This window comes from Schistocerca nitens, chromosome 5 (assembly GCF_023898315.1).
Source record: "Schistocerca nitens isolate TAMUIC-IGC-003100 chromosome 5, iqSchNite1.1, whole genome shotgun sequence".
Taxonomy (NCBI): Eukaryota; Metazoa; Arthropoda; class Insecta; order Orthoptera; family Acrididae; genus Schistocerca; species Schistocerca nitens.
Window position 1 is genome coordinate 272121185 of NC_064618.1, and position 23403 is coordinate 272144587.

Genomic DNA, 23403 nt, shown 5'->3' on the forward strand with positions numbered 1-23403 from the left:
TCCTCGTCGTTCTAGGTCTTCCCCAGTCGCGAGTCATAGGCTGGAATGTTCCGTGCTTCCTAAGACGCCGATCAATTCCTTCGAACGTCTTCCTGTCGGGACACCTTCGTTCTGGAAATCTGTCTCGATACAAACGTACCGTGCCACGGCTATTGCCCCGTGCTAATCCATACATCAAATGGGCATCTGCCAACTCCGCATTTGTAAACATTGTACTGACTGCAAAACCACTTTCGTGATGAACTCTAACCTGTTGATGCTACGTACTGATGTGCTTGATGCTAGTACTGTAGAGCAATGAGTCGCATGTCAACACAAGCACCGAAGTCAACATTACCTTCCTTCAATTGGGCCAACTGGCGGTGAATCGAGGAAGTACAGTACATACTGACGAAACTAAAATGAGCTCTAGCATGGAAATTAAGCGTTTCCGGACACATGTCCACATAACATCTTTTCTTTATTTGTGTGTGAGGAATGTTTCCTGAAAGTTTGGCCGTGCCATTTTGTAACGCCCTGTATTCTTTTTTTTTTCTTAGTCCAGAAAGCTCTATGCAACAGAAAGTACACATCATTTTGCCATTTTCATTTCGAAATTGCTGGCTTATTCATGTCTGGTGTAATAATATAGGGCTGTTTGCCTGGGTTGTCTGCTAGCGTAGTGAAAGGTGTTTGATAATGCAAGGGAGGTCTGGTTTGTTTTCGGTTTTAATCTTTATGGAGGCAGATAGATTATCAGTAAAGCAGTTTTATGAAATTCTCGCGCCCCCAATACTTTTTATTGCTACCGTTATTCTGTACCGGCGCCCTGTTGATGTAAATATGAAGATCTTGTAGAATTTCATACTTTTTACTGCCTACTTTTTCCGCTTCTGTCAATAATTGAATTGACTTATGTGTGGCACTGATTGATTTTTAACTGAATTTAGTTATGAATCTTCACACATTGCTAAATTTGCACACTTTAATGGTAGATCAGGAAAAGTAACCCAATGTCTTACTAAAACAGTTATGTTATCTCGGTAAGCTGAAATCCATTTTTATTAGTACAGTTCATACGCAATAGTGTTTCTTCTTTCGTTTATATCTTATATATACGTGTTGTGTTTAATACAATAATCAACACCAATATAGTCTTATACATTATTGAAAACTGTCTGACAAAGTTGGGATAGTTTGTCAATTTCACTCCTGTGCATAGTATGTTGGTAGCACTTCGTCGCCTTGCATGTTATGCTGTGTAGCAAACTTTAAAGCTGTGCGGCTGAGCATAAGTTAAAGGAGAGGGGCCTCGCTCGTTTTGTCCACGACTGTACACATCGGTGTCCCATGACTTTTGTCACCGCAGTATCCCCTTTTGCAGGTTCCTGTGTGACGGGTTCCAGCGCAAATTTAATTTTTATTTTAAATGTTTCATGAAAATAGTTATCGAATTTCATAATGTAAAGTGCTCACAAAATCTGCTCAGTATGGAGTACAGTGTTCTGTGAAAGTTCAACATTTCGTTGACAGGGAACAACAACTGTATTTACATTCCTTAAAGCGTTTATTAATAGTTCTGTCAACAGTTGTAGTATAATGTGAGAGTATTCTGTGAAGGGATCAACACAGTATTATAACGGTTACAATTACAAACTATGTATACGTCTTGAGACAGGGTAACTCACAGCGTTCAAATACCCAGACTATTTTCATCCAGTACCTGAGAATCGAGAAAGAAAACTGGCGTTCTACGGATCGGAGCGTGGAATGTCAGATCCCTTAATCGGGCAGGTAGGTTAGAAAATTTAAAAAGGGAAATGGATAGGTTGAAGTTAGATATAGTGGGAATTAGTGAAATTCGGTGGCAGGAGAAACAAGACTTCTGGTCAGGTGACTACAGGGTTATAAACACAAAATCAAATAGGGGTAATGCAGGAGTAGGTTTAATAATGAATAGGAAAATAGGAATGCGGGTAAGCTACTACAAACAGCATAGTGAACGCATTATTGTGGCCAAGATAGATACGAAGCCCACACCTACTACAGTATTACAAATTTATATGCCAACTAGCTCTGCAGATGACGAAGAAATTGAAGAAATGTATGATGAAATAAAAGAAATTATTCAGATAGTGAAGGGAGACGAAAATTTAATAGTCATGGGTGACTGGAATTCGAGTGTAGGAAAAGGGAGAGAAGGAAACATAGTAGGTGAATATTGATTGGGGCTAAGAAATGAAAGAGGAAGCCGCCTGGTAGAATTTTGCACAGAGCACAACATAATCATAGCTAACACTTGGTTTAAGAATCATGAAAGAAGGTTGTATACATGGAAGAACCCTGGAGATACTAAAAGGTATCACATAGATTATATAATGGTAAGACAGAGATTTAGGAACCATGTTTTAAATTGTAAGACATTTCCAGGGGCAGATGTGGACTCTGACCACAATCTATTGGTTATGACCTGTAGATTAAAACTGAAGAAACTGCAAAAAGGTGGGAATTTAAGGAGATGGGACCTGGATAAACTGAAAGAACCAGAGGTTGTACAGAGTTTCAGGGAGAGCATAAGGGAACAATTGACAGGAGTGGGGGAAAGAACTACAGTAGAAGAAGAATGGGTAGCTTTGAGGGATGAAGTAGCGAAGGCAGCAGAGGATCAAGTAGGTAAAAAGACGAGGGCTAGTAGAAATCCTTGGGTAACAGAAGAAATATTGAATTTAATAGATGAAAGGAGAAAATATAAAAATGCAGTAAATGAAGCAGGCAAAAAGGAATACAAACGTCTCAAAAATGAGATCGACAGGAAGTGCAAAATGGCTAAGCAGGGATGGCTAGAGAACAAATGTAAGGATGTAGAGGCCTATCTCAGTAGGGGTAAGATAGATACTGCCTACAGGAAAATTAAAGAGACCTTTGAAGATAAGAGAACGACTTGTATGAATATCAAGAGCTCAGATGGAAACCCAGTTCTAAGCAAAGAAGGGAAAGCAGAAAGGTGGATGGAGTATATAGAGGGTCTATACAACGGCGATGTACTTGAGGACAATTTTATGGAAATGGAAGAGGATGTAGATGAAGATCAAATGGGAGATATGATACTGCGTGAAGAGTTTGACAGAGCACTGAAAGACCTGAGTCGAAACAAGGCCCCCGGAGTAGACAACATTCCATTGGAACTACTGACGGCCTTGGGAGAGCCAGTCCTGACAAAACTCTACCATCTGGTGAGCAAGATGTATGAAACAGGCGAAATACCCTCAGACTTCAAGAAGAATATAATAATTCCAATCCCAAAGAAAGCAGGTGTTGACAGATGTGAAAATTACCGAACTATCAGTTTAATAAGTCACAGCTGCAAAATACTAACACGAATTCTTTACAGACGAATGGAAAAACTAGTAGAAGCCAACCTCGGGGAAGATCAGTTTGGATTCCGTAGAAATACTGGAACACGTGAGGCAATACTGACATTACGACTTATCTTAGAAGAAAGATTGAGGATAGGCAAACCTACGTTTCTAGCATTTGTAGACTTAGAGAAAGCTTTTGACAATGTTGACTGGAATACTCTCTTTCAAATTCTAAAGGTGGCAGGGGTAAAATACAGGGAGCGAAATACTATTTACAATTTGTACAGAAACCAGATGGCAGTTATACGAGTCGAGGGGCATGAAAGGGAAGCAGTGGTTGGGAAGGAAGTAAGACAGGGTTGTAGCCTCTCCCCGATGTTATTCAATCTGTATATTGAGCAAGCAGTAAAGGAATCAAAAGAAAAATTCGGAGTAGGTATTAAAATCCATGGAGAAGAAATAAAAACTTTGAGGTTCGCCGATGACATTGTAATTCTGTCAGAGACAGCAAAGGACTTGGAAGAGCAGTTGAATGGAATGGACAGTGTCTTGAAAGGAGGATATAAGATGAACATCAACAAAAGCAAAACAAGGATAATGGAATGTAGTCTAATTAATTCGGGTGATGCTGAGGGAATTAGATTAGGAAATGAGACACTTACAGTAGTAAAGGAGTTTTGCTATTTGGGGAGCAAAATAACTGATGATGGTCGAAGTAGAGAGGATATAAAATGTAGACTGGCAATGGCAAGGAAAGCGTTTCTGAAGAAGAGAAATTTGTTAACATAGAGTATAGATTTAAGTGTCAGGAAGTCATTTCTGAAAGTATTTGTATGGAGTGTAGGCATGTATGGAAGTGAAACATGGACGATAACCAGTTTGGACAAGAAGAGAATAAAAGCTTTCGAAATGTGGTGCTACAGAAGAATGGTGAAGATTAGATGGGTAGATCACATAACTAATGAGGAAGTATTGAATAGGATTGGGGAGAAGAGAAGTTTGTGGCACAACTTGACCAGAAGGAGGGATCGGTTGGTAGGACATGTTCTGAGGCATCAAGGGATCACCAATTTAGTATTGGAGGGCAGCGTGGAGGGTAAAAATCGTAGAGGGAGACCAAGAGATGAATAAACTAAGCAGATTCAGAAGGATGTAGGTTGCAGTAGGTACTGGGAGATGAAAAAGCTTGCACAGGATAGAGTAGCATGGAGAGCTGCATCAAACCAGTCTCAGGACTGAAGACCACAACAACAACAACCTGAGAATCAGAGCACTTACGAGGGAACATTCCCTAGTGTAAGTAAACAATCTTGATGGAACTTGGTGGGTGTGTAGAGGGAGCAAGACAGTGCAATACTTTTTTTGCCTCATTTCACCTCTAAGGCGTGAGACACACCCCGGAAGGTACTTGGGCTCAGTAGGGTTAGAGGGAATAACTTTGATGTGATGATACGTAAAAAATGTGTTTCACATGGAAGTTGATACGTAGTTACTGTTCTTGGAACTAGTATAATCCTTTGTAATAATTTGTAATTTTGTAAAATATCCCGTCACCATTAAATGATTCCGAAAAATTTTAAACATTGTTATAATACAAATTGCCGATGACCTTGCAATTTTGACAGACAATGAACAAAATGCACTACATCAAATAGAAATACTCAAGGAATGCACCGCGAAGGTTGGCTTGCAAATTTCCTTTGAAAAAACGGAATTTATGCGTACGCTCTTAAACATACAAAATGTAGACGGATAAACACATTTCCACAGTTCAAATACCTGGGGGAAATTTTGGAACCCATTGGACTAGAAAAAACAATCTCAAGAAACTCGAGCACAGAAACTAAAGAGAGCCTACGGTCGAACACACCAACCTGACAACAAAAAGTGAATGTCCATGTATTCAAAAATCAGGCACTACAGCAATGTCATTAGACCCGAGGTGCTATACGCAGTAGAAACCTTGTCACTCCATAGCAAGATGCTACTACAAAATCTACAAAAAGAAGAACGAAATGTCATTAGGATAATCCTTGGACCATGAAAAAATGAAGTTGGATATAGACTGAAAACCAACAAAACTACTGAAGAAATTTCAAATATCGCTGCTGACAGTAGAAAAAGACACCTTAAATTCTATGGACACATACACCGACTCCCTGAGTATAGACTCACACGCCAGAGACTGAAGCCACTGAAAACCTTAGAGATATGACATGTGCCGAACAAGTACGAAGAGACATTACTGATACTGCAGACCGTAACATCTACAGAAGCAATATAGACAAGTGGGAAATCCGGTCAGAGACAAGAGGCAAAAACGTCGGTACAATGTGGACGGATGAAAGAAAGAAAGCCATCAGCGAGAAAATGAAGGTCTCATGGAAAAACGGCAGGAATAACTGTAGAAACTTTACGTGATCCACAAAGAGTCTACTACGCGTATAATAATAAAATAATAATAAACTAAGGAAACTTTCAAGCCATGTACACATATATGTGTCCGCAGCTTATGGTCGTGCGGTAGAGTTCTCGCTTCTTGCGCCCGGGTTCCCGGGTTCGATTCCCGGCGGGGTCAGGGATTTTCTCTGCCTCGTGATGACTGGGTGTTGTGTGATGTAGTTATGTTTAATTAGTTTTACGTTCTAGAGGACTGATGACAATAGCTGTTAAGTCCCATAGTGCTCAGAGCCATTTTGACCACCCATATGTAATGAAGCTGATTTCTGAAATACCATTTTTGGAAAATAAGCTGAACACAACGTGCTGTCAGACTATTTTCAACAGACCAATTAAAACGTCTAAATATTCATTATTATTATTCTAATTATCTATTTTACTTATATTTGTTTTATGTTTTATGCTGTTATATTACTTTGTTTTTAAGTTTTCCGTTTCACATATATGTACTTTGTTAACTGAAAATAATAAGTCAGTCATTATTATGATAAAGAATCGTTACACTATACTCACTTATCAAATGTCATTGGACAGGCACCAAATACAGCGAGGGGACTCCTCTGTCAACGCGGACTGCAGTGAGACAACGTGAAAGTGAGTCTACATGCCCCTGGAACTCCTCTGGAAGCAGCTGACACCAAATTGTTTCCAGAACGGCAGCCCATTCTTGTACAGAATCCATGGCAACGAGCCTACTTTCTTTGACATCCCAGATATGCTTCATGGGGTTCAAATCTGGGCTCTGAGATGGCCATCGCAATCTGCGGATTTCCCCTGCATGTTTCTGGAATCATTCACGGGCGACGTGTGAACGAAGTGGCGGCGCATTATCATCTTGAAGCACCGCAGAACCGTCAGGGTGTTGGAAGGCCAAAACTGAGTGGAGATGGTCCCCAAGCAGCTAAATATCTACATCTACATCCATACTCCGCAAGCCACCTATCGGTTTTCCCTTCTATTCCAGTCTCGTACCGTTCGTGGAAAGAAGGATTGTCGGTATGCTTCTGTGTGGGCTCTAATCTCTCTGATTTTATCCTCATGGTCTCTTCGCGAGATATACGTAGGAGGGAGCAATATACTGCTTGACTCCTCGGTGAAGGTATGTTCTCGATACTTCAACAAAAGCCCGTACCGAGCTACTGAGCGTCTCTCCTGCAGAGTCTTCCACTGGAGTTCATCTATCATCTCCGTAATGCTTTCGCGATTCCTAAATGATCCTGTAACGAAGCGCGCTGCTCTCCGTTGTATCTTCTCTATCTCTTCTGTCAACCCTCTCTGGTACGGATCCCACACTGCTGAGCAGTATTCAAGCAGTGGGCGAACAAGCGTACTGTAACCTACTTCCTTTGTTTTCGGACTGCATTTCCTTAGGATTCTTCCAATGAATACACCGCGGACCGTTCACGTCCTCTTCCACAACAACTTGTGGGCCCATTCCGTACCAGGAAAATGCACCCCGGACCATAACAGAGACACCACAGGCTTCGAGCACACCCTTCCGGTAGGCGGGATCCATCGATTAACTTGGCTCGTTCCACACACGGTGCTTCATATCGGCATGGTGCAGTTGAAATAGTAATTCGTCCAACCATATCACATTACCACATTGTTCCGGTGTCGAACTCTGGTGAATGGCGACAAGCGCAAGCCATTGTGGCCGTTGAAGTTCGGTTAATAGTGGCACTGTGTGGGGCCCGATGCCCATACCGCACAGAACCCAAGTTCTTACGGATTGTCCACAGCAAGACGTGTTTTGCACATCCTGTGTTGAACTTAGTCTATCTTGCACTGTTGCCCTTCTGTCAGTGTTGAGGATGGGCTGATAATCGAGGGTTGCTGGACGGCGGTTAGTTCATTTGCTGTGGACTGCGACACCCTCATTCAGCCATTCACGATTCAGCCTCGACACAGTTGAACGTGTGAAGCCAAATTTCTGCACCAGCGCCGAAATCTAAATTCCCATCAGCCGGGCACCAACCAACTTATCTCCTTCGAACGGCGTGAGCTCATGACGACGGTGCGTGTTACACAAATCGCTTGCTCAACCACATCTCAACAGGTGTCCTATACAACTGCAGCTGGCGCAAGGGGAGTGTGGTACACAAACAACACAACAACGCATTATGTGTCGCACTATCCCATGACACCGGCCGCGGTGGCCGAGTGGTTCTAGGCGCTTCAGTCCGGAACCACCCGACTGCTACGGTCGCAGGTTCGAATCCTGCCTCGGGCATGGTAGTGTGTCATGTCCTTAGGTTAGTTAAGTTTAAGTAGTTCTAAGTTCTAGGGGACTGATGACCTCAGATGTTAAGTCCCATAGTGCTAATAGCCATTTGAACCACTTTTATCCCATGACATTTGCTGAGTTAGTGTAATTACCATCTGTAAAAAAATGCTTAAAACATTACTTTTTTTTACATAATGCACATAAAATGAACGAAACTTCTTTACATAATATACACAACGAAGACCATAATGTAGTACAAATTTCAGAAGGATTTCAACTTTTCACGGGTAATCCTCTAAATATGTTTATTTGTATCAGGTATATTTCAGTGCATTAGTAAGCCGTGGCGAAGAGAATTGTTTATGTACTAGGGACTGCAGCCTGACTATTTTGTTTCTCGAGTGGGAATTTACATCATAATCACACAACAAAACCAGATCTGAAAATCTTTTCACAAAATTCTTCCAATAGCAAAACCCATATACGTTCCACGTCGGTACCGGTGCCTTCGAGACGTCTGGGATCACCAGACGAAGTAGTTTCTTCGTTTTGGAAACGACACTCAAAACGGTTTCTTTCGCACTGACCATCCGCCTTTTCATAGTTTGCAAAGAAATTAGTGGAAAGATTGGACCAAGACTTCTGGAATCTCTTTTTTGAAGCTCCAAATGTCCTTATGAGAGCACTGAAATCTGGTACTCAAACGTCTGATCAGGTCAAAAGATATTTGAAGAACGTTGTTTCCCATTGAGGAAGAAAAATCTGTATTATTTATAGATTATTGGGACGATTAACAACTGTTTAGAGCATCGTATCTGAGGACAAGGAACGTGTTCATCTGATGACCCTAAAGGGCTTGACGCCACAGGTACACCCGTGGGTCGTATATGGCTTTCGATGTTAGAACTTTTGGAGAAGATTTTCGGGCCTAGTTCTGTTGAATGATTATCATGTCAGTCTCCAGTTGAGAAACAATATAATCAAACTGAAGTCACTAGCGTATAATCAATCTTCTTCACCAATGCTTCCCAATGTACTGAAATAGGCCTGACACAAATCACGATACTTACAGGATCAGGCGTAAAAATTTGAAATCCTGCTGAACCTTGTATTACTTTCTCCGCCGTGTATATTGTGCGCAACAATGTCGTTCATTTTATGTGCATGGTGTAAATAAACATTATGTTTTAACCATTTCTTAACAGACGAACAGTATTGTAATGATTTTGTCACACAATTATGAGTTACTTATTATTATCGATTAACAAAATACACATATGTGGAACAGTAAAAAAAATCATCTGTGTAAAACGTAATACAACAGTTTAAAAAATAAATCAAATGTAAGGAAATAAATAGTTAGAAAAATAATAAGTGGTTAGATATTTTAATTGTGTCGTGTGTCGGAACGACGTGTACAGCTTATTTTCCAAAAATGATATTTCAGAAACGGTCTCAGGGCTGAAAGATGTTTGTGCCTTGAAAGCTTCTTTAATTTATGTTGTAACTAAGGTTTTCTTTTTTCAAAAGTCACTGATTGCGGTGGTGTACTTTTCAAAATTACAAATTATCACAAAAGTCGATTAAACAGTTTTTAAGAGCATTAATTACGAATCACATGTATATGAAAAACATTTTTCTATGTATCATCGTTTCTAAGATATTCTATCGAAAGCTAATATATCAAATTGCCAAGTTACTTGTGGGGGTTTGTTTTAACCCTTAAAAGTGTAAGTAGTCACAAACCAAAAATATGTATTGCATTATTTGCCACCTCTACACATCCTCGCAGTTTCATGAAGATCGTTTATTTACATTTAGGAATGATCCCTTGTGAGTGACTTGCAACAAACATTACACATATTTTCAAACAAATGTGAAACTTTTTTGTAGCTGACAAACCCCACAAAATTACGAAAGAAAAGCTATCGCTTATATATTTCCACTGCAACGTTATGCATAATTTCAAACCTTTTCTAAACTTCGGCAGGCCGGTGTGGCCGTGCGGTTCTAGGCGCTACAGTCTGGAACCGCGTGACCGCTACGGTCGCAGGTTCGAATCTTGCCTTGAGCATGGATGTGTGTGCTGTCCTTAGGTTAGTTAGGTTTAGTTAGTTCTAAGTTCTAGGGGACTGATGACCACAGATGTTAAGTCCCATAGTGCTCAGAGCCATTTGAACCATTTTTTTTTCTAAATTTCCTCTGCTTTGTAAAGCATTCAGAAGTTTGAAACTCATTGATACATGATGGTACGATTCCCTAAAGAATCGAGCGTTAGCTAATCGCCTCGTGTCAGGCGAAATTAGCTAGCGAACAGTAAATCGTGAAGTATTGCGTTATACTTTTATATCGTATATTTTCTGCTCAGACAGATGAGAAGACGCGATTTTTTACAAGAGAATCATGTGTGTCTCTTATCAAAACAAAAGAAATGTTTACTGTGGCACAAAAATATTTCGGCCGTTTCCCGAATTGTCCGACATGTGAGAGCATAAGAGTCTTTCAAGAAAGAGATTGAGTAGGCCGCTTTTGTTTAAGAATTCGGCCAAGAAACCTAAACACTCTCACAGTCTTTGGAACATTCAGGCACACGTGCCGAACGTAATGCTGTGTGATCATAACAACGCCCTCTCCACCAGACGCATACTAGCAATATAATTTTTACCTCCCTTTTTTTTAGACATCTCGGCAGTGAACTGGCGCCTGGCCATCAGAACTCCTTTGATCTCCGTCCAGACGGCTGGCGGCGAGTGTTTTGAAATTTTCTTCCGGAGACTCGGCTACGGCTACGCAAAAAGTTTGGGCGGTGGCGCTTGCGCCTGCAGTCTAGGCAAACCCGCGGCGTCGTATTCTCTGCTAAGTCGGGACCTACCCAGCCCGCATAAACAATCCAGACTCAGTCCCGTCTCCCTCCCACCCCCGCAAGCCTTTGATTTATGCCGCCTCCTACAGAGGCAGCGTAATTCAATTATACTCCGGCCCAGACTCTGAATATATATATACGTATGTATGTATACGTACAGCGTCTTCCCTAATTCACGAGAAACGAGGTCGAACTAGGATCTCGGGACATGGCGCCCCGCCCGCTCTAATAAACACAAATCTCTTCGCCGCGGCCGTGCCCCCGGCTAAACTTTGCGACAGCGGGCCGTCGCAGTAATTTCTCGGACTGGCGTCCCCGTAATGCCGCCGCCACTACTGCCGCTGCTGCCGCGGGATGGATTACGCCGAGGTGGTGCTCCCCGATTGCAGAAGGAATTACTACTACAGTGCGTTCATCTAGTATGTTTTCAGTCTTTCACTTCGAAGTATAAGGAAATAATAGTTCTCTGATAATTCCCTTAACTTTTTTTCTTTGTTTTCAATTAATTCACTTTGGCCCTTTTGGAGGAGGGTGGGCTCTCAGCTGATACAAGACGTCGCTCTTTAGTCATATGAGAGTAAAAAGTTTAAAACATATTTTAAAAGTGGACGCGGTACTTGACAAAACGGAAGTTTGAAGTAGTAAAAACACATGGATTCGTATCTGTAATATAAAATACAAAAGGCGCATTTGTTGATTAATTAAAAGACTGACACAGATTAAATGGCATGTGAACCTTTCACAAAAGATAAAAGACAAAGGGACAGTTGCATAAGTTAAAAAAGTAAAAAGGCAGGGTGATGATTGATTAAAGTACGCAACTGGCCATTAAAATTGCTACACCACGAAGATGACGTGCTACAGACGGCAAATTTAATCGATAGAAAGAAGATGCTGTGATATGCAAATGATTAGCTTTTCAGAGCATTCACACAAGGTTGGCGCCGGTGGCTACACCTAAAACGTGCTGACATGAGGAAAGTTTCCAATCGATTTCTCATACACAAACAGCAGTTGACCGGCGTTGCCTGGTGAAACGTTGTTGCGATGCCCCGTGTAAGGAGGAGAAATGCGTACCATCACGTTTCCGACTTTGATAAAGATTCTATCGCCATTGCGGTGTATCGTATCGCGACATTGCTGCTCGCGTTGGTCGAGATCCAATGACTGTTAGCAGAATATGGAATCGGTGGGTTCAGGAGTGTAATACGGAACGCCGTGCTGGATCCCAACGGCCTCGTATCACTAGCAGTCGAGATGACAGGCATCTTATCCGCATGGCTGTAACGGATCGTGCAGCCACGTCTCGATCCCTGAGTCAACAGATGGGGACGTTTGCAAGACAACAACCATCTGCACGAACAGTTCGACGACGTTTGCAGCAGCATCGAATATCAGCTCGGAGACCATGGCTGCTGTTACCGTTGATGCTGCATCACAGATAGGAGCGCCTGCGATGGTGTACTCAACAACGAAACTGGATGCACTAATTGCAGAACGTGATTGTTTCGGATAAATCCAGGTTCTGTTTACAGCATCATGATGGTCGCATCCGTGTTTGGCTGCATCGCGGTGAACGCACATTGGAAGCGTGTATTCGTCATCGCCATACTGGTGTATCTCCCGGCGTGATGGTGTGGGGTGCCATTGGTTACACGTCTCGGTCAGCTCTTGTTCGCACTGACGGCACTTTAAACAGTGGACGTTACAGTGCAGATGTGTTACTACCCGTGGCTCTACCCTTCATTCGATCCCTGCGAAACCCTACATTTCAGCAGGATAATGCACGACTGCATGTTGCAGGTCCCGTACGGGCCTTTCTGGATACAGAAAACGTTTGACTGCTGCCCTGGCCAGCACATTCTCCAGATCTCTCACCAACTGAAAACGTCTGGTCAATGGTGGCCGAGCAACTGGCTTGTCACAATACGCCAGTCACTAATCTTGACGAACTGCGGTATCGTGTTGAAGCTGCATGGGCAGCTGTACATGTACACGCCATCCAAACTCTGTTTGACTCAATGTCCAGGCGTATCAAGGTCGTTATTACGGCCAGAGGTGGTTGTTCTGGGTACTGATTTCTCTGGATCTATGCACCCAGATTGCATGAAAATGTAATCATATTGTCCAGTTTCTTCTTCGTGTAGCAACTTTAATGGCCAGTAGTGTAGGTGCATAGACCAGTGAAATGATGGTGAGTGGACTTAGTCAACCAGGAAGATCGGCATCATGGAAACGTAGCAGTTGGGACAGTGCGTGGGAAGATCTTTGGAGGAGGAATTCGAGAGAGTGTAGAAGGATGCCGTTCCCGACCAAGGCTTAGGCTGTGCTAGGAGAGGAGTGGAGACGAAGGGAGCCGACCAGAAGATGTGGGGTCGGTACTTTAATTTCAGTAAAACAGGGATTCGAATAAATTTCTTTATATTTCCGTCAATGATCACAAAACTTTCGGTCCTTAAATTACCGATTTAGGCCAGCCCATTTTCAAATCTGTACGAAAACATGGGAAATCAAGTACAAGTAGTTGACAGATTACATCTTGAAGCAATCAGATATGCCATAACGAACAATTATTACTTTCATCATTTTGGAAAAATGCGCTTAAAATATGACGAAGTAAAACTGTTATACACCATGTCCTAGTATAATAGTCATAGTGGCATGGTCACAAAATACACACAAAACTAGTGTAGCATCGTTGCACATATTTAAAATATGGTGTAAACTAGACCACAGTACCAGCGGAACTGTCAACAGCACTAATATTCATAACAAACTGCAGGCATAGTTGCCGCAACGTATGGCTCTGCCGTTAGCTCGTTAGATGTCCCCACTGTAAGTCTACGAATATCAGTCAATTGTAAAATTGTGCAGAAAGTAATGAATGAAGAGTACAACAGATAAAGACTGTAATACACTCCTGGAAATGGAAAAAAGAACACATTGACACCGGTGTGTCAGACCCACCATACTTGCTCCGGACACTGCGAGAGGGCTGTACAAGCAATGATCACACGCACGGCACAGCGGACACACCAGGAACCGCGGTGTTGGCCGTCGAATGGCGCTAGCTGCGCAGCATTTGTGCACCGCCGCCGTCAGTGTCAGCCAGTTTGACGTGGCATACGGAGCTCCATCGCAGTCTTTAACACTGGTAGCATGCCGCGACAGCGTGGACGTGAACCGTATGTGCAGTTGACGGACTTTGAGCGAGGGCGTATAGTGGGCATGCGGGAGGCCGGGTGGACGTACCGCCGAATTGCTCAACACGTGGGGCGTGAGGTCTCCACAGTACATCGATGTTGTCGCCAGTGGTCGGCGGAAGGTGCACGTGCCCGTCGACCTGGGACCGGACCGCAGCGACGCACGGATGCATGCCAAGACCGTAGGATCCTACGCAGTGCCGTAGGGGACCGCACCGCCACTTCCCAGCAAATTAGGGACACTGTTGCTCCTGGGGTATCGGCGAGGACCATTCGCAACCGTCTCCATGAAGCTGGGCTACGGTCCCGCACACCGTTAGGCCGTCTTCCGCTCACGCCCCAACATCGTGCAGCCCGCCTCCAGTGGTGTCGCGACAGGCGTGAATGGAGGGACGAATGGAGACGTGTCGTCTTCAGCGATGAGAGTCGCTTCTGCCTTGGTGCCAATGATGGGCGTATGCGTGTTTGGCGCCGTGCAGGTGAGCGCCACAATCAGGACTGCATACGACCGAGGCACACAGGGCCAACACCCGGCATCATGGTGTGGGGAGCGATCTCCTACACTGGCCGTACACCACTGGTGATCGTCGAGGGGACACTGAATAGTGCACGGTACATCCAAACCGTCATCAAACCCATCGTTCTACCATTCCTAGACCGGCAAGGGAACTTGCTGTTCCAACAGGACAATGCACGTCCGCATGTATCCCGTGCCACCCAACGTGCTCTAGAAGGTGTAAGTCAACTACCCTGGCCAGCAAGATCTCCGGATCTGTCCCCCATTGAGCATGTTTGGGACTGGATGAAGCGTCGTCTCACGCGGTCTGCACGTCCAGCACGAACGCTGGACCAACTGAGGCGCCAGGTGGAAATGGCATGGCAAGCCGTTCCACAGGACTACATCCAGCATCTCTACGATCGTCTCCATGGGAGAATAGCAGCGTGCATTGCTGCGAAAGGTGGATATACACTGTACTAGTGCCGACATTGTGCATGCTCTGTTGCCTGTGTCTATGTGCCTGTGGTTCTGTCAGTGTGATCATGTGATGTATCTGACCCCAGGAATGTGTCAATAAAGTTTCCCCTTCCTGGGACAATGAATTCTCGGTGTTCTTATTTCAATTTCCAGGAGTGTAGGTTTGCCAAATGTACAAGTTACTGCACCGATAATAATGTAATAACTTGAAACACAGAAGTAGTAAGTCTAAAAACATTGAAAGGCAAATGGTTAAGTGGCAATATCTGATTCTGAGAGCATCTTGTGATTATTTTACACAAAAATAATAACATACAAAAAGACAAGGTTATGGAGCTAATAAAATAATAAAAAGCTGAATAACGAGGGAAAGAAGCGGAAAGGATGACAAAAAAAGACAAAATTAGATACACTACTGGCCATTAAAACTGCTACATCAAGAAGAAATGCAGATGATAAACGGGTATGCATTGGACAAATATATTACGCTAGAACTGACATGTGATTACATTTTCAAGCAATTTGGGTGCATAGATCCTGAGAAATCAGTACCCAGAAGAACCGCCTCTGGCCGTAATAACGGCCTTGATACGCCTGGGCATTGAGTCAAACAGAGCTTGGATGGCGTCTACAGGTACAGCTGCCCATGAAGCTTCAACTTGAAACCACAGTTCATTAAGAGTAGTGACTGGCGTATTGTGACGAGCCAGTTGCTCGGCCACCATTGATCAGACGTTTTCAGTTGGTGAGAGATCTGGAGAATGTGCTAGCCAGGGCAGCAGTCGAACATTTTCTGTACCTAGAAAAGCCCGTACAGGACCTTCAACATGCGGTCGTGCATAATCCTGCTGAAATGTAGGTTTTCGCAGGGATCGAATGAAGGGTAGAGCCACGGGTAGTAACACATCTGCACTGTAACGTCCACTGTTTAAAGTGCCGTCAGTGCGAACAAGAGCTGACCGAGACGTGTAACCAGTGGCACCTCATACCATGACGCCTTGTGATACGCCAGTATGGCGATGACGAATACACGCTTCCAATGTGCGTTCACCGCGATATCGCCAAACACGGATGCGACCATCATGATGCTATAAACAGAACCTGGATTCATCCGAAAAAACTACGTTTTGCCATTCGTGCACCCAGGTTCGTAGCTGAGTACACCATCGCAGGCGCTCCTGTCTGTGATGCAGCGCCAAGGGTAACCGCAGCCATGGTCTTCGAGCTGACAGTCCATGCTGCTGCGAACGTCGTCGAACTGTTCGTGCAGATGGTTGTTGTCTTGCAGACGTCCCCATCTGTTGACTCAGGGATCGAGACGTGGCTGCACGATCCATTACAGCCATGCGGATAAGATGCCTGTCATCTCGACTGCTAGTGATACCAGGCCGTTGGGATCCAGCACGGCGTTCCGTATTACCCTCCTGAACCCACCGATTCTTTATTCTGCTAACAGTCATTGGATCTCGACCAACGCGAGCAGCCATGCCGCGATACGATAAACCGCAATCGCGATAGGCTACAATCCGACCTTTATCAAAGTCTGAAACGTGATGGTACGCATTTCTCCTCCTTACACGATGCATCACAACAACGTTTCACCAGGGAACGCCGGTCAACTGCTTTTTGTGTACGAGACATTGGTTGGAAACTTTCCTCATGTCGGCACGTGGTAGGTGTCGCCACCGGCGCCAACCTTCTGTGAATGCTCTGAAAGGCTAATCATTTGCATATCACAGCATCTTCTTCCTGTCGGTTAAACTTCGCGTCTGTAGCACGTCGCCTTCGTGGTGTAGCAATTTTAATTGCCAGTAGTGTAATTAGCGACTCTTGTTGGCGTAACCGTCAAAATGCAGCAGAGGCGAGAAGTCGGAGGAGCTTAAGCCAGAGTGACTCATGTACGTTTCGATACACCATTCGAAGAAAATTTTAATAAAATGTTGTGTCTGTCGCTTAATAATATTATCTTGTTATTCAAAAAATGGCTCTGAGCACTATGGGACTTAACATCTTAGGTCACCAGTCCCCTAGAACTTAGAACTACTTAAACCTAACTAACCTAAGGACATCACACACATGCATGCCCGGGACAGGATTCGTACCTGCGACCGTAGCGGTCGCGCGGTTCCAGACTGAAGCGCCTAGAACCGCTCGGCCACTTCGGCCCGCTATCTTGCTACTGAAACATATTATATAAACAGAGAAAGGACAATTAAACGTGGAAGCAATATGAACAACGTAAGAAAATGGAGAAAATATGTAACGCACTTTACTCTATGTAACGTCAGGGCAAGAAATACATACCAGAGGCGTCCATTAATTAATGTAAAAAAAATGGCTCTGAGCACTATGGGACTTAACTTCTGAGGTCATCAGTCCCCTAGAACTTATAACTACTTAAACCTAACTATCCTAAGAACATCACACACATCCAAGCCCGAGGCAGGATTCGAACCTGCGACCGTAGCAGTCGCGCGGTTCCGGACTGCGCGTCTAGAACCGCGAGACCACAGCGGCCGGCAGTTAATGTAAAACATTATCAAATAAAGCAAAGTAGGCTCTGGATACAATATTGCGTTACCCATTGAGCACTTTTGCTGGCACCTCATTTTTGGATTTATAACCTTCATGCTTTTCTAAACAACTGAGAACACGGTCCTTTTGCCTTCTGTGAAGAATACGTATATTTTTCTCAGTCGTCCCTTGCAGTTTGTTACGAACAGTAGCGCTATTGACAGTATGAATCCGAGAGCACTGTGGCCTATTTTATACCATGTTTTAAATATACGAGGCTACATTATGCTGGTTTTGTATATATTTTGTGACGAAGCCACTAGAACCTTATTATATTAGTAAATGTTACAATACAGGTGTTTCTGGGAGTATTTGAAGCGCATGTTTCCACATCAACGAAAGCAACAATTTTTCCTTATCTGTCTACTATTTCTATTTCATTTCCAATTTTTATGCAGATCTGAACCGTAACCGTTAGTCTAAAGTCCAAAAATTCTGTGATCACTGACAGAAAGGAAAGGCAATTTACTGTACATTTTCTGTATCACTGTTCTAATACGTGACTGTGTTGCAGCTTATGAAAACATGGATTATGCGAGGTTAAACAGTAGTTCATTAGACAACCCAGCACTGTTTGTGGGCATCATATCACTTACCAGGATCAAATTGATACTAGTAACTAGCTGTCAATGGTATCATGTGTATACAGACGGCTAAAATTAAATTCCTAATACCTGTTACCTAGTGAGTCGTACCATTTCTGACGGTAACGATTTGTTACCCATCGAACGGTTAGGGCCATGCAGCCCTTAATGAGTCATTTTCATTTGGTAGACCCCAACATCCCAAGAATGTTGTACTAATAATTATTGATGAATTAAATCAGTATTTGGAAGTTTGAGATACTATTTATCTATTGAAACTACCTGGTAAATTATAACTGTGTGCGGGAGCGAGACTCTAACTCGGGGCCGGCCGCAGTGGCCGCGCGGTTCTGGCGCTGCAGTCTGGAACCGCGAGACCGCTACGGTCGCAGGTTCGAATCCTGCCTCGGGCATGGATGTGTGTGATGTCCTTAGGTTAGTTAGGTTTAACTAGTTCTAAGTTCTAGGGTACTAATGACCTCAGCAGTTGAGTCCCATAGTGCTCAGAGCCATTTGAACCATTTTGAACTCTAACTCGGGACCCTTTATTTATTATTTTTAGTCCCCTTTCTTGATAATATCAGTGGGCCTTTACGCAAAAAATCACATTTATCTTAGCATTGATGACAATAGATTTTTGTTTTGACAATTAACTGAGTTTACAAAAATCTATCACATAAGTACTTGTTATTTACGTATCTTGTTTGTGCTACTATCACTCAAAATGCAAATGACTATCTATCCGCTACTCCATACCTATTTTCTCTGTGACATTTTATTCCATTCTATGTCCGTAGTCCCTTTGTTGTCACAGAAAAAGGGCCAAAGGTTCTTGTTATTTCGGTCGTTTGTGACTAATTTTGCTTTATCTGCATCACCTGCTACTATTAGTTGTGGAATGCAGTAAAAAAAAAATGTTAATGTCGTGTGACTAGGACCTCCCGTCGGGTACACCTTTCGCCGGGTGCAAGTCTTTCGATTTGACGCCACTTCGGCGACTTCCGCGTCGATGTGGATGAAATGACCACTCAGCTACAGGGGGCGGACCGGAATGCACTGAAAGTCTGTGATATAACTTTCAAAACGATGGAGAACAGAAATCAGTCTTTCTTTTCTTTCAGTCTTTATTAAAGCAAATTCAAATTTCGACTAGTTACTAGCCCTTATCAGGGCAGTATTTCAAAGTTTTAATACATGCCCTCGTACGTCAGTCCCCTGTTAATAGGGCGCATGTCGCAGTTCTTTCAAGACTTGAATGAACAGTGACACGAGCCCGAATACCAGGGGATCGACGTACTGGGGCATGTATTAAAACTTTGAAATGCTGCCCTGATAATAGCCTGTGACAAGCCGAAATCTAGATTTTCTTAATTAAGCCTGAAAGGAAAGGACGACTAACTGCTGTTCTCCATCATTTTGAAAACTACGGTCTCTTCTTTCTTTCTCTTCTTCCTAGCGCTTATGCTATCTTCTGTGAGCTCCATTTTGTCAGAATCTGACAAATTTCATTTTATTCATTTGTTTTCGGATAACTCTTTTGAAGGGTACAATAAATCAATTTTGGATTTGCTTCTTTCTGTTTAAATTTTGTTGTTCCCATACTTCATTCCACTTCGAGCGTGTCGTTCCTTTTCTTCTTGGGTCACTTCCTTCCTTTCGCACGCCTCTTTCTTCTGAAATAATTCTCATTGTGTTGCTTCTCTAAAATGTAGTACGTCATCCATTACGCCCATTGTAATTACAGTGTTTTTCAGACTTTTGTCGGTTTCAGTGAACCATACGTGTTTGGATTTGTAGCTGCTTAGTAAGTTGAAGATCTGCTTGCATAGTGTGTTATTATTCATTCAATATATATGTCTTTGGAACTGTAGACTGCTTTTCCTCATTACATCAGCCAGCTTTCCCATTTTCAAATAGAGCTCTCAGATTGATCTTTGTATTCAGGATTACTATTACCTCCAGGTCTCAGTATTCTTCTTAAATTATTCTTACAACTTTTTTCCAGTTATTCAAGATTCCCAAATCTCGTTATTTTAAGTGTTTCTGGTGCATACGGCGTTTCAGGCGTTGCCGGTGTTTTATAGCGTCTTTGTCTTGTGTTCCAGGACAAAACAGTTTTGTTATATATATAATTTTTGTCATGTAGCATTACCTTTATATTTTATGTAATACTCTATTTTTCTTGAATATCTGTTCTTTTGTACTGACTGTTACTCATTCCCCCACATTTTGTTTTGGATAATGTGTTACTATTAATTTTAACGTTTGGGGAGGGGGAAGGCATTATTGATATTTGTCATGAAGTGTAAGTTTCCAAATGATATTTATAGGTCTGTCTCGTATGCTTCCTTGTATAGTTCTGTGATTTGTTCTGTGGCACTATCGAGTGAGTTACTAATTAATTCTATGTCATCTGCAAAAGCTAGACAGTTGATGGTGCTTTTATTTGTGTTTCTTCCTCGTTAGTATTCAGTATTAGAATCAGATTTTAAAAGAGCTTTGGAGGACTTAAAGTCAAATAAGGCAGAAGGGATATATAAAACTCCATCAGAATTTTTAAATCATTGGGGGAATTGGCACCAAAACGACTCTTCACGTTGGTGTGTAGAATGTATGAGTCTGGCGACATTTTATCTAACTTTCGGAAAAGCATCATGCACACAATTCTGAAAACGGCAAGAGCTGACAAGTGCGAGAATTGTCGCACAGTCAGCTTAACAGCTCATGCATCGAAGTTGCTTACAAGAATAATATACAGAAGAATGGAGAAGAAAGATGAGGATGCGCTAGATGACGATCAGTTTGGCTTTAGGAAAAGTAGAGGCACGAGAGAGGCGATTCTGACAGTGCAATTAATAATGGAAACAAGACTAAAGAAAAATCAATACACAATCATAGGATTTGTCGACCTGGAATGAAAAATGATGCAAGACGTTCGAAATTCTGAAAAAAGTAGGAGTAAGCTATAGGGAGAGACGGGTCATATACAATATGTACAACAACCAGGAGGGAAATATAAGAGTGGACGACCAAGAACAAAGTGCTCGTATTAAAAAGGGTGTAAGATAGAGATGTAGTCTTTCGTCTCTACTGTTCAATCTATACATTGAGGAAGCAATGATGGAAATAAAAGAAAGGTTCAGGAGTGGAATTAAAATACAAGGTGAAAGGATATCAATGATACGATTCGCTGATGGCACTGCTATCGTGAGAGAAAATGAAGAAGAATTACATGATCCGCTGAACGGGATGAACAGTCTATTGAGTACGGAGTATGGATTGGAGTAAATCGAAGAAAGGCGAAGGTAATGAGAAAGAGTAGAAATGAGAACAGCGAGAAACTTAACATCAGGACCGGTGGTCACAAAATAGATGAAGTTAAGGAATTCTGCTACTAGGCAGTAAAATAATCAATGACCGACTGAGGACATCAAAAGAAGACTTGCTGTGGCAAAAAAGGCATTCCTGGTCAAGAGAAGTCTACTAGTATCAAATATCGGCTTTAATTTGAGGAAGAAATTTCTGAGAATGTACGTCTAGAGTACAGCATTGTATGGTAGTGAAACATGGACTGTGGTGAAACCGGAACAGCAGACAATCGAAGCATTTGAGATGTGGTGCTACAGACGAATGTTGAAAATTAGGTGGACTGATAACGTAAGGAATGAGGAGGTTCTACGCAGAATCGGAGAGAAAAGTAATATGTGGAAAACATTGATAAGGAGAAGCCACAGGATGATAGGACACCTGTTAAGACGTGAGGGAATGACTTCCATGGTACTAGAGGGACTCGTAGAGGGCAAAAACTGTAGAGGAAGACAGAGATTGATATACTTCCAGCACATAACTGAGGACGTTAAGTTGCAAGTGCCACTCTGACATGAAGAGGTTAGCACATGAGAGGAATTCGTGGCGGGCCGTATCAAAGACTGATGACCAAAAAAAAAAAAATAAAATAAAATAAAAGCATCGTTAGTATGTTGATAGATTACCTCCATTCCTTCACTACCTTCTCAACTGCGCAGTTACAAATTATAGGTAATAAACCATATCCTTATCTTCTTCTTGATTTTTTTTTTCAAAGGTTTCTCACAATTACCTCATAAATTTTACTTTCAACATTGTGTTTGTTGGAGTTTCTTTTAACAATTTCTGTTGTTTTATCAAAGGTCCGAATTCCTTGTGACAGCCAGAGCGAGAGCACCAGCAGCAGCGAGTACTGTTTGTATAAAGCGTTTATTTTGCATTTTGTTTACGACCTTCCACTAAGGAAGGGATTCTATTTGTGTTTATCTGCTCTGCATAGAAACTAACAGTTCTTGATCGTTAGGAGAGAAATTTATTTTGTACTTATTTGCTGCGATTAGCTTTTAAACAGTTTTTCTGGGAAAACCTAGCGTAGTTTTCGCGTCTCGTATTTCAGTGAGTGTTTCTTGATTATCAGAGTAGCTCATCAGAAGATTATCTTGGGAATTTGTCACCGTATAGAGTAGGGTAAACATAGTCATGTGTAGGGACTGTGGTTGTTGTGAGCGGACGCAAGGAGAATTGGCCACTCTTCGGGGGCAGGTGGAGGCTTTGTCTGTTAGGCTCATCGAGCTCGAGGCGCAGGCGTCGGCTCGTAGTGGCGTTGGGGCAACTGTGGTGAGACCTATGCCTACTTTGGTGGCCTTGGAATCACATGGAACCCCTGATGTCGCTGCGTCTTCCGGCAGTGAGCATCTTACCGGTCAGCCATCACTCCAGGGTGAATGGCGGACAGTGGTGGGCTCGCGCGTGCCTGGCCGAAAGGCGAAGGTGGGATCTGGCCGCGTGGCAGCTGCCTTACCCCTTTCCAACAGGTACGGGGTGCTTCCTAGTGGTGATGACATCGTTTCCGAGCCACCACAGGATGCCTCGCCTGTTGGGCCAGTGGCCGATTCTCCGGCAAGGTCCCGACAGTCACAGAGGGCGGGCCTATTAGTTATAGGGAGCTCCAACGTTAGGCGGGTTATGGAGCCCCTCAGGAAAATAGCGGGTAGGTCGGGGAAGAATGCCAGTGTGCACTCGGTGTGCTTGCCGGGGGGCCTCGTCCGTAATGTGGAGGAGGCCCTTCCGGCAGCTATTGAACGCACTGGGTGTGACCGGCTGCAGATAGTAGCACATGTCGGAACGAATGACGCCTGCCGCTTGGGTTCT